A 10,515-nucleotide genomic window follows, 5' to 3' on the forward strand; every position below is an offset into this window, starting at 1 on the left:
AAATTACGATGAAAAAAGGGGGTTGTTAAGCAACTTAACAATGAAAAAATCTACTTTTTCCCATACATTTTGAAACACAAAACTATAAAGTTGATGGTCATTATAGCTTCCAGTTTTTCTCAACAAAACGATGGAATTCATTGTTTTACATTGAATTTTCAATGTTTTAAAAAGATGAAAGTCAATGTTATTTATTTACATCAATAATGTTTTGCGATCATGAAATAAAAACGACTTTTTGAATTGCCGCAATATATAGTTATTGTGAATCATTTATTAACATAGAAATCACTTAAAAATATCAACACTTACAATTATAAAATCACTTATAAATATCTGTATCACTTGATCAATTTATTATGTTCTCGGCTCCATCGCGGATCGTAACTAAATGGTGAATCCTCACTGCGGGAAGTTTTCAGCATTTCATTAATCAGGAACTGAGAAGCGCTAGTCTCCCACAAGGTGCTACAGGACAAGTTATTCTTTTTAATTGGTCCTTTAGACTGCATGTTGCCGCACTTCCGAGTCTTGACTAAGGGCTTCGGCCCTGGCTACTGCACCCGTGCCGCTCGTTCTCATGCATTGTGACGCTGAAATTGTAAAGAAATGTTTAAAAAATGTTTTTAACTAGGATTAGAAATTTAACCACACCGTACCGATTCAAAAACCATACGAAATTATCAAAACATTTAAGTGCAAATTGCTTTCGACTGAAGAAGAAAAAATACTTGTGGTGGACGTCAAAAAAAAGTTCCTACACGAAGAATTGGAAATATGTAAAATTCATTATTATTTATTTCAAGACGTTGTTTTTACCGTGAAGTCCTTGGGAACATTCAAATTCACAGGAAAATTATTGTATTACCATGGTTATTGCTATTCGGGCTCTCCTATCTCCTTATTTATGTACCGACAACATGTAAGCTTCCTTCCATAGTAGAGGGAAAATAGCTCTATCAAGCGAAGCTTGAAAAATGGGCGAATAGGGGTCAGCAAAACATGCATGAAACTGTTTAAAAATTACCAGCCCATCCGGGAACGTAGAAAAGGAATTCTTGAGCTTTGCTGCTGCTTTAGAGATGACTGCCTCCTCGATTTCAATACCATTTATTGAAAAGTCCAATTGCAAAATACTGGAACATTTTTGAGCGAAGAGATCGCAGAGTTCGCCGTAATGCCGTCCAGGAACATTTTTGAAGGTATACCAGGTTCTTTCCGCTGACTATTTACGTGTTTCCAAAACGATTTTGGGCAAGACTTGAGGATACGTTGTACGCGACGTAGGTAGTTATGGAACAACGTTCACTGACTTTTTTATAAATGGAGTTAAGTTTACGATATACATCCTTAGTGTAGGATGATTTTTGCTTCTTGTAGTTTCGAAGGTCACACCTTTTTGCCGTCTTCAGTTGTCGCAGTTCAGTCGTGACCCAGAGGATTCACATATTTCCGCCGCTAAAGCGTTTTTGAACGTGGCGATCGATGGCATAGTTCAGAATGTGAGAGAAGGTATCAGCGTTGGGATTTGATAGATCAAGCTCAGATACCCAGTCTACAGAGGCCAGAATGTGAGAGATGTCGTCGAAGTTAGACCTCTTAAAGTCGAGGGAGAATGTCGCTGGTTTTTCTACTGTAGCGTTCAGCCTAGTAACTTCAAGTGATGGCAATAGAGCAGGGTGATGTGGGACTACTTTAACAAGCGGCGCAGGAGCGAATTCGATGATCGGTAAACGAGATCCATCATTGGCAAAGCAGAGGTCAAGCGTACGACCGTATTCGTTCACCACGCCGTAAAACTGGCGCAAGGTCGCTGCACTCAGGGAGTCCAATATGATGTTTGAAGGCGCCGAAAAAGGTAAGCTACGTTTCGGAACATGGCAGTCGATTATGTAGTTCAGTATGTTTGAAAAAGTCGAAGGTGCTGCATTAGAATTAGATAAATCTACCTCGTTCTATCTTTCGCTAGAATCCAGGACAGGGGGGATAACTTCGTAGACGATGATTTTGAAGTCCTGGTAGAAGGGAGCGATTTCCTCTATAGGAGCGTTAGTTCTAGTGACATCGAATGAGACCATTAAAGCTGGGTAAAGAGAAACAACTTTAACAAGAGGAGCAGGAGCTACATCTATAGTAGGATTCCTGAAGCCCTCGTTTATGAAGCAGAGGTAAAGCTTACGGCCGTTTTCGTTTTCAAATCTGTTGATCTGACGAAGAGTCGCGGTGTTCAAAGAGCACATAAGATATGGGAACAAAAAGCCGCTATGGGAAGGACACTATTTCAAGCCAGGTATGTTGAAATCATCGATTATACAAGTATGTCATCTTCCGGAGAGCCAATTGAGCTTACTTTGGAGAGGCAGAGCGAGGAAGACTCAGCTACAAACAGATCAGGAGGCACGTACACTATGCAAAAGTACATTTCCCGATCACCAAGATCAATTTGGACCCAAAGATGTTCCAAGTCGTCCCAGTAACTGTCTTCGATAAGTTGAGCCGGGAGTCTCGACTTGACAGCAAGTAAAACTCCGCCTCCAGTTAACTTTCTTGCTGTTCGGGAAGCTTCGATCGCAACGGAACACAGCATAATCTGGGAAGACTGTTGTCGCTGGCAGGAAACAGTCGAAGGGCTCAGAGATCTCCGTAGTACCTGATATGTTGCGTCTCGGTGCTGGAGGCCCAGTAGATGTAGCGGAGTCCAGATCATTTTTCGGGTTTGATGTTCTCATCATAACGGGGTACTTGCCTGTGAGAGCTGTCTGGAGAACCTCCTCGCCACCAACGAACTCAGGGCCAGGACGACTGAAGACGCAGGCAGAAAACAGTGCGACTGAGTCGAAGGGTCTCCATAAAGCGAACGTCGGTGCGTCCTGGTGCTGAAATCCAAGTGATGGCCGAGGTACTTGAGGCGTTGCTTGAAATCTACTCTACTAATTTAGCTGAAAAACTAATCAAAGAATTCTTTTGAAATTTTACGTTACTTACGATTGACATCACACCAGCATGCAAAGGTCCATAAAAAAGCAACAGTACATCATTGAAAAAAATTGAAAATACTATTGGTTCTAGAGGTCTCCCTTAAGCCACTCGCACTCCACAAATGAGGCTAGACATTACATGGGAATGTTCTTCCGTTCGTACAGTGAGTTTTCTCACTGCCAGGTCACTAGAAAATCAATCCAGCAATTCCAGAAAGGTCGATTGAGAAAGTCATTATGAGATCCCTTGACAAGGCCATGTGGCACAGCAGAAATGCTCATGGGCAAGTTTGTAATAGTACAGCCCTTTGTACGTTCGTCAACCTCGAGTCAACGCAAGGAAAGGCCGGATCTTGAGTCGTTAGAGGAGAAGTCTAGTCGCAAAGAAGAGAGTTTTGTGCGGTAACCTCTGGTAATTACGAGAAGATGTCGATCAGGTGTGAGGTTTCATGTCTCGGACTCATTTCATAGGTCTCAGATCTCACGTTCTAGATTTCTTGTCTCAAGACTCAAGGTCCATGTTTACACGGTGTATAGAATACGAAAAACTCAACACTGCTCAGAAAAGGGAGTCAGTCCCACCAAAAGTCTTAACATCCTTCAGGTTCAATATTATATGGGAATGGGACTTCGAAGTATCGATAAGAACTAGCAGAGCTGTGTAAGCTTTTAAAGACCGTTTTATGGAACATTTCGTAATCCAGCCTGCTGCCTCGGAGTTTCTGTTATCTGAATATCGTTGATATAAGTATAGAACACCAGTGGACCCAAGATACTTCCTTATGGAATCGTATCAGTTTTGACCGGGAGAGAAGAAAGTTAGATCTGCAAACATGGATTTTCGGATAAAGAAAGCCAAAACGGGAAACACTTGTCATTTTTTTATTTTTATTTTTAAATAATAATAACTTATCTGAAGAAAAAAAAACACACACAGAAAAAGTTACAGAACGAAACAAATAAAGATACAACAGTTGTTGGTATGGTAGAAAAAAAATGTTGCTTTCTAACACAATCGACGACAATCAAGCGCCCAATGCAGCACATCTTTAGCGTATGTGAAAGCAGCAGCGTCAACCCATCCGTTGAAAGGTTTTCTTTATTTTGAACAACCCAGTAGTACGAATCCCAGAAGCTGCGAACGTTTCTGAAGGAATGTTTATTAAACATCGAAAGATAAACAATACTGATATAAAAATATACGATCTATCTGTGTTTTTATTTTTTTTTTTATAAGGCCATCCGTATATTGTAAGCTTTGCTCAGAATATCTATTCTTATAATCCTCAAGTTTCCATTCTTTGAAAAAAAAATCAAATGTATCGTATAACTCTCAAAATGGATATAAATGCAGTTCTATATACGTATATTTTTCGAATATATGTTCGTAGATTAATATGGGTAGAATAACGATCATCTACTTTTTCAACTATTGCAACGAGAAATAGAATAAAGCCAATAGGTTTAGGGAAATTTCCAGTTATTTTTTTCGTTTCACTTGTTCAACTTTTAGCTACCTTTTAAATTTTACTGCACTCGGCTGAATGGCACCTAATACAAACGAACGTTACTGTGTAGAATTTACTCTATTACATTACTAAATATGGTTTTGTTTTGTGGTTCTATCATCTATTAGTTTTTGTCGGATTATTTGATTGAAATTGGAATGTTTCCTTCTACAAATTTGTTCCACTGTTTATATATTCTCGCATGGAAGAGATTGTCTAAATACGTTAGATATTTTTTTTCAAGAGTTTAATTACTAAACATTTAGTAAGTTTCTTCTACCGAAAACGGATTAAATATACGTTTTTTTTCTGTTCAACTTTATGGGTCATTAAGAGCACTCTAATTTCATACAATGGTACTTTCTTTATGCTTCTCGAGGAAGATTGTGTCTTTTGATTCCTACAACGACAAATCGAAACCAATTGGAAGGTTTCTCTAATAATGTACCGATCTTACCAATCTACGTATGCTTTTTTGTTTATGTTAAATGCTATCTGGAATGCTTAAATTTGACTTTGCTGGGTACAATATCTCCATTGGAATCGAACTTCTGACTGACTGTGGCCAGAGGGTCTTTTCAAAACGATCGGTACAGATCCTAACGGACTAAAAGCTACCTTCGGGAATAATTCTTCGTTGTGGTTGATGGTCATTTGTAAATTGTTGTCGTTCCTTAACTTTAAACTTATCTCTGTGTTGGTGTGCAGAACAGCATACAAACTAAGCGTCCCTTTTATGTTGATAATCCCCATCTTACATATGTCTAGTGTTGCCAAAGTTGATACCACTCTGGGTAGCACCCTTGTTGGAACCGTACTGTAGCGAGATGACCGTCTGGCCGGCTCGGAGCTGTTCGTCCGAGAACTGGCGCTCGTTCTTGTCCGCCTCCTTGGGTCCGATCGAGGGTTTGCCGTATTTGCCGGCCTTCCGGCCCAGCGATTGCAGGCAGATGACGACGGAGTTCAGGTTCTGTCGTTCCCAGAGGTCCACCGTTTGGAAGGTTTCCTGTGGGGGTACGCCGAACTTCTTGGCACATTCCAGGAAAGCGGAAATGTTCTCCATACACTTGAAGGCCATCTTGCTGGTGTTGATCTTCTTGACCGAGCCGGTTTCGATGGCGTTGGACAGGTTGCACAGCAGAACTCCATCCTTGAGCACCTCGTAGAAGTTGTCCATCTCGCCGGATGTGTTGATTGGCTCACCGGTGACCTCCTTGATCCACTCGAGGCATTCCGCCGCCAGCTCTTCGCTGTATTTGGAGTTGATCTGCAATAGAAAGAACGGGAAGAAATAACGTTGGATTAGTTTTAATATAGTTTTTTTGTTCGGAGAAACAAAGAAATGTTGTAATGGGTTAAAAGTTACAGACCGAATAGGTCATGGATAGAGACCAAAACGACGTTAGGACGAATGGAATGGAGTCCCGGTAAAAAACCTGTTTAGGGTCCACCCTCGATTGCCGTACAAGGAACTACGAAGATAGTGGGATATCGTAACAGATTTTATAGTGATGGGGGAGATGCAGAACGGCGTGATCAGGCCGATCGACCCACGAATGTGCCAGTTGAGAATCAAGGGCCGCTTCTTCAACGTCAGCATCATCAACGCGCAAATCCCCACCTCGGAAGTACCGGCAACAGGAGTAAGAATTCAAACCGACAATTGAAAGGTTCAGCACGCACCAGCTGACCAACGAAAAATGCCTAACACTCATTGATTTCGCCGCCTCCAACCAAATGGCCGTACCTTTTTCCAACACCGCCTCCAACACAAGTACATCTGGAGATCACCGTACTAAACGCAATCACAGATCGCCCACGTTTTGATAGACAGCCGACACTTCTCGGACATCATAGACGTCAGCTCCTGTCGAGGCGCCAACATCGAGTCAGACCGGTGACAATCCATCATTTTGAACCGATTGAGAACATTTTTAATGTAGATTACGGATCAATCCTTCATCCGTAATCGATCACCAGAAACCTCTTCAAGTGCTGTTTCGCACAATCATCGTTGGTAAAGATAAAAAAAATCGTCAACGTAATCGAGACGAAAAGCATCTTTCCTTCCGTGGCCTGGTAGTAGTCAATCCGAATTCTTGTAACGCCTGGTCCAGCTGGTTGTTCCAGACCCTACTGGACTGTTTGAGTACACACATCGCAAACTTTCCTTCGACTACCGCCAAAATCTTCAGGTTGCTCCATGAACAGCACCTCGTCCTTCAGATCGCCTTGCAAAGGTCTATTAGATTGGTGGGAGCGCGCGATCTGCCACTGGATGCTGCAAAAAATCGTTTTCTGCTGATGAGCTTGAAGGTTCTTCCGAAACTTGAAACACAGTTGCCTCAACGACCGTCACAGCTGGCTCAGGGAAGTCAATTTCCAAGAAATTGACCGGTTCATGTCGCTTGTCCTTCAATCTGTAACTATGAAAAGGCTACTTACTGCCCAGCACTTTTAGGACTCCCCCAATTCTTGCCTCAGGGTCGGCTTTTGGAGTGAAAATACTACAAAGGAATGCTGGCCGACTTAATTTAGAGCTATGCTCGCCTTACTTTATTCCCCTCAAAGGATCAGAAATGGCCAGGCACTTGTCGACTAAATAACTGCCCCCGAAATATGAAATGTCTCCTACCTCACACGACTGCTTTTCGGGTCCCTCGTCCTTGGTACAATCCGCCCTCTGGCAGCCCCGGGCATCCAACTGCTCACCGTACCTTGTAGATGTACTTGCACTGCGTGGGTGGGTTCGGTTGCGCGGTTCGTAGTACGGTACGGTTCCCCTGTGGATGTGTGGATCTGCGGAGCTCGCTTTGAGCTGTTGGCACGGTATGCTGAACTCAGACCCTCGGCGTACCTGCTGACTTCGTTTGTGCTGGATGCACGATGTAGACACGTGGCTGCTGCGGATCGGCCTACTCCGGTATTCTGGTCGAATCGGGATATTCAGGGGATAGGAAATACGGAAATTCGGGCATACATGAATCTTCCGTCTTCAGGGATTCTCACCAGGAGTTCATAACCAAATCTCGAGGTCCTGGTAGTTCTCTATACACACAGTCGGTTGTTTGAGACGCAATTAACCGTACTATCACGGGTCTCTACGTACGGAATAATACTCAGGATTAAAGAATACGGATGTTAGCCCAATTGCGCGGTGACTTTGTGGCTATTTATAGTACTCGCTTGACGACTGAACATCTAATGGCCTTTTTTTTACAATTTACCAATTCTCGTACCCGACCATTTCCTCCCCCTAAATCCCTTTCGTCTTCTTTCCCTTCAGCAACCCAGTTTTCCCAGGCATTCGATGTGTACAACCCTGACTTCAAGGATCATGTCAGGTGCTGCAATCTGTTGTTTCCTGTTGTTCCAACATTCATACTAACTTAATTTGAATGGCTGCGTCCGGGCTGTTTCCTTTACTTTGGGGTTTAAAGGTCGGTCCGTTCCACTCTCCACTAAACCAACAGCACTCCTTCGACATTTAATCTGACGCGACGAATCCTAATAATGTTGACTAGTAAACTTCACATGGTTACAAATCCTTCACATCGACCTTCATGGAAAATAACCACATCTCGACTTATAACGACGTCTTGAATTCCAGGATTGTGTACACTTTTTTAAACCTCGTCAGCGTAGCCAAGGAACACACATCGTTTTGATTTCGGATCCAGCTTCTTTCTTCGTTGTTTTGGCTCGTGAACCATCGCAGTCGAACCAAAGGAACCAAACACCTTCAACTTGCTCAAATCGGGCTTCGATCTTGTCCAGGCTTCTTCTTCCAGGGCGTAACACCATTCAGCGCACGTGTCGGGCAACGGTTGATGACATATGCTGCTGTGTTCACAGCATTCAGCCCAAAACTCCTTTGGTAACTTCGCCTCTGTGAGCATACAGCGAACCTTCTCGAGAATCGTTAGATTCCTTCTCTCTGCAACTCCATTTTGTTCCGGCGTATACGGGCAGGTCTTTTGATGTCGGATACCTTCACGTTCTAGAATTCGCTTGAATTTGAGTTCACATATTCACAGCCATTATCGCTTCTCAACACTTTTAGCTTAAGACCAGTCGGGCGCTCAACCAAAGCTTTGAAATTCTGGAACGCTTCAACGGCTTGTTTTTTCGTCTCCTAATTGTAAACCAAAAGCTTCCGCGTAGCATCATCGATGAAACTAATGAAATACCTGCATCCTCCCAACGAAGGAATCTCGAATGGACCACACAAATCAGAGTGTACTAGTTCCAAACGCCCTCGTGCCCTCGTCGTGCTAGTCGGAATCGATGCTCCAGCTTGTTTTCCTTCGATGCACTCCATACAACCAGCAAACAATGACCCATTGAGATTCATTCCCGTTGAGACGAGCTTGAAGCAGCTTGAGACTGTGCACGTTCAAATGACCAAGTCTTTTATGCCAAAGATCTAAATAGATCATTGGATAAAAACGCCTTCGGTGCTTTCCGATTCAGCCTGTATAAACCTCCATCAGCAGTTCCCGAAACAAAAATCTGGCCATTTTGATGAGAACCTTGCAGTCGTCTTTTGTGTGAAAACAACCGTGAAGCCTTTCTTGCAAATCCTTCCAGCAGACAATAGATTTTTCGCCAAATCCGGAACTTTCAGTACGTCGCTTGCGACCACAGCTCCTTCAAGACAATCCAAATTGACAATGCCCTTCGATTTCGCCAACATGTTGTCGTTGTTTGCCGGTACCAACATTTAGGGAAATTTCCGTCTTCGATTGGAAATCTACCTCAGCTCTTGCCATCTGGCAAGTCGCGCTTGAATTGAAAAACGACTCGTTCCGATCTGCATCGCCCATCGCAAATGTAGCACACATTGCTCGCTTCCTGTCCTTTTTCATCGCTTTGGGCCTTACTCGGACATCTTGCCCCAAAATGACCTGTTTCGCCACATGAGTAGCAAACACCTTTCTTAACGCCGCCTCGTCACCTTTGTTGCTCTTCCGAATACAGAGCTCCTTCATCTGCGCCGCTCCGAAGATCTTGCTGCACCTTGACGTCTTGCAATATTTTGCTCCTTACGAAGTCGGGCTTCGGGATTTGACGGACGCTTCTACAAGCCCATCACCATCGGGGCGTAATATTTTGGCAACCCCATTAGCAGAATTGACGCCAACCATTCGGAAAATAAATTTCCGACAGTTTGTAACTTGTCGAAATTATTGCATCAACGTAGGCTCCAGTGTTTGGAAAATTTTCCAGCCTTGACGATACGAGTTGTTGTAGCAACCCAATCCTTCTGTAGATACCGTCATCTTGAAAAGCCGTCTTCCATTTGTCCCATGCTTCTTTAGCGCTTTTCGCATCCATAACTAAACTGAAGTTGGTCTTCTCCAGGCTCAGACAGATCGTTGACAGCGCCCTCATATCCGTCTCTTTGTCCACGGTTTCACCTTCCTTGGGCATCACCGCATTCCAGCAACAATCTCGAATCAGGCTCATTTTCATGGAGCCCACGATACGTAGTTGTCTCTGTCTTTCAATTTCTCGATGGCCAAGGTAAAATCCTCCACCGGAACGAACCTCTCGCTGCGCACCATGATGGGATCCGCCGCTTCTACTGCCGGGAATCTGATCATTTTCTCTTGGTCCTCCAGAATCCTAATCTTCGGTAAAATCCGCACCACTACGTGCACCACCTGGGTTTCGAACTGGATAGTCTTTTTGAATCTTCTTCTTTGAAAATTTTCAAACGACGTGATCTGGGCTGGGATCATTTTAAACTTAAATTTCTGATTTTTTGGATCGATTCCTTAGCCTTGAAAAAATCGATTAAATCGGTTTATTTTCGATCCAATTTTTCGAAGTTTTTTTTCTTCTAATAATTCCCAAGGTTTATGAATTCTTGCGGAATTTTGATTCCTGCACTAACCTCATGACTGATTTTCATTATTGGTGCTTCCTTGGTAATAAAATCGACACCGACATTGAGGAAAACTATAAAGTAATCGAAAGTTCCACAAAACGGTCACTTCAAAGCTTATTCAGCCTTGAATTAAGCA

Source organism: Uranotaenia lowii, unplaced genomic scaffold (assembly GCF_029784155.1).
Source record: "Uranotaenia lowii strain MFRU-FL unplaced genomic scaffold, ASM2978415v1 HiC_scaffold_233, whole genome shotgun sequence".
Lineage (NCBI taxonomy): Eukaryota > Metazoa > Arthropoda > Insecta > Diptera > Culicidae > Uranotaenia > Uranotaenia lowii.